Genomic DNA, 2,648 nt, shown 5'->3' with positions numbered 1-2,648 from the left:
CCCGCCGGCAACCCTCTCTCCTTCCTCGGCGGCACCCCTGCTCCGGGACGGAGGAACGAGCCGACGCCGGCTCGGGAACCCTCCGCCCGCCGCCCCCCCCGGGCTGGCCGGCCACCGGCACCGGCCACCCGCGCTCTCCCCCGCGCCGCGGCGGGCTCCGGCTTAGGGCCGGAGGGAAAAAGGACGAGGCGACGCCGCCTCGCCCGCCGGCAACCCTCTCTCCTTCCTCGGCGGCACCCCTGCTCCGGGACGGAGGAACGAGCCGACGCCGGCTCGGGAACCCTCCGCCCGCCGCCCCCCCCGGGCTGGCCGGCCACCGGCACCGGCCACCCGCGCTCTCCCCCGCGCCGCGGCGGGCTCCGGCTTAGGGCCGGAGGGAAAAAGGACGAGGCGACGCCGCCTCGCCCGCCGGCAACCCTCTCTCCTTCCTCGGCGGCACCCCTGCTCCGGGACGGAGGAACGAGCCGACGCCGGCTCGGGAACCCTCCGCCCGCCGCCCCCCCCGGGCTGGCCGGCCACCGGCACCGGCCACCCGCGCTCTCCCCCGCGCCGCGGCGGGCTCCGGCTTAGGGCCGGAGGGAAAAAGGACGAGGCGACGCCGCCTCGCCCGCCGGCAACCCTCTCTCCTTCCTCGGCGGCACCCCTGCTCCGGGACGGAGGAACGAGCCGACGCCGGCTCGGGAACCCTCCGCCCGCCGCCCCCCCCGGGCTGGCCGGCCACCGGCACCGGCCACCCGCGCTCTCCCCCGCGCCGCGGCGGGCTCCGGCTTAGGGCCGGAGGGAAAAAGGACGAGGCGACGCCGCCTCGCCCGCCGGCAACCCTCTCTCCTCCTCGGCGGCACCCCTGCTCCGGGACGGAGGAACGAGCCGACGCCGGCTCGGGAACCCTCCGCCCGCCGCCCCCCCCGGGCTGGCCGGCCACCGGCACCGGCCACCCGCGCTCTCCCCCGCGCCGCGGCGGGCTCCGGCTTAGGGCCGGAGGGAAAAAGGACGAGGCGACGCCGCCTCGCCCGCCGGCAACCCTCTCTCCTCCTCGGCGGCACCCCTGCTCCGGGACGGAGGAACGAGCCGACGCCGGCTCGGGAACCCTCCGCCCGCCGCCCCCCCCGGGCTGGCCGGCCACCGGCACCGGCCACCCGCGCTCTCCCCCGCGCCGCGGCGGGCTCCGGCTTAGGGCCGGAGGGAAAAAGGACGAGGCGACGCCGCCTCGCCCGCCGGCAACCCTCTCTCCTCCTCGGCGGCACCCCTGCTCCGGGACGGAGGAACGAGCCGACGCCGGCTCGGGAACCCTCCGCCCGCCGCCCCCCCCGGGCTGGCCGGCCACCGGCACCGGCCACCCGCGCTCTCCCCCGCGCCGCGGCGGGCTCCGGCTTAGGGCCGGAGGGAAAAAGGACGAGGCGACGCCGCCTCGCCCGCCGGCAACCCTCTCTCCTCCTCGGCGGCACCCCTGCTCCGGGACGGAGGAACGAGCCGACGCCGGCTCGGGAACCCTCCGCCCGCCGCCCCCCCCGGGCTGGCCGGCCACCGGCACCGGCCACCCGCGCTCTCCCCCGCGCCGCGGCGGGCTCCGGCTTAGGGCCGGAGGGAAAAAGGACGAGGCGACGCCGCCTCGCCCGCCGGCAACCCTCTCTCCTCCTCGGCGGCACCCCTGCTCCGGGACGGAGGAACGAGCCGACGCCGGCTCGGGAACCCTCCGCCCGCCGCCCCCCCCGGGCCGGCCGGCCACCGGCACCGGCCACCCGCGCTCTCCCCCGCGCCGCGGCGGGCTCCGGCTTAGGGCCGGAGGGAAAAAGGACGAGGCGACGCCGCCTCGCCCGCCGGCAACCCTCTCTCCTCCTCGGCGGCACCCCTGCTCCGGGACGGAGGAACGAGCCGACGCCGGCTCGGGAACCCTCCGCCCGCCGCCCCCCCCGGGCCGGCCGGCCACCGGCACCGGCCACCCGCGCTCTCCCCCGCGCCGCGGCGGGCTCCGGCTTAGGGCCGGAGGGAAAAAGGACGAGGCGACGCCGCCTCGCCCGCCGGCAACCCTCTCTCCTCCTCGGCGGCACCCCTGCTCCGGGACGGAGGAACGAGCCGACGCCGGCTCGGGAACCCTCCGCCCGCCGCCCCCCCCGGGCCGGCCGGCCACCGGCACCGGCCACCCGCGCTCTCCCCCGCGCCGCGGCGGGCTCCGGCTTAGGGCCGGAGGGAAAAAGGACGAGGCGACGCCGCCTCGCCCGCCGGCAACCCTCTCTCCTCCTCGGCGGCACCCCTGCTCCGGGACGGAGGAACGAGCCGACGCCGGCTCGGGAACCCTCCGCCCGCCGCCCCCCCCGGGCTGGCCGGCCACCGGCACCGGCCACCCGCGCTCTCCCCCGCGCCGCGGCGGGCTCCAGCTTAGGGCCGGAGAAAAAGGGTGAGGCGCCGCTCTCCTCACCCAGCCCATCATCGGGGGCCCTCCGGAGCCGAGGAAAGCCGCGGCAGGCTCTCCACTCCCCGGCCGAATCCTGCGGCACATGCCGCCAGGATTCCCTGTCCTCATCGGGTCCCCCTCCGGGACCGGGGAAGGTGCCCCGTCTTCCCCGGCCGTACGCGTTCGAGTGCCGGCCACTGCCAACTGCCGGTCTTTGTCCTTCCCTCCCCCGCGGGATCCAGCGCTCCACTTCGCC

This window comes from Numenius arquata, unplaced genomic scaffold (assembly GCF_964106895.1).
Source record: "Numenius arquata unplaced genomic scaffold, bNumArq3.hap1.1 HAP1_SCAFFOLD_583, whole genome shotgun sequence".
Lineage (NCBI taxonomy): Eukaryota > Metazoa > Chordata > Aves > Charadriiformes > Scolopacidae > Numenius > Numenius arquata.
Note: the sequence above shows the minus strand (reverse complement) of the source record.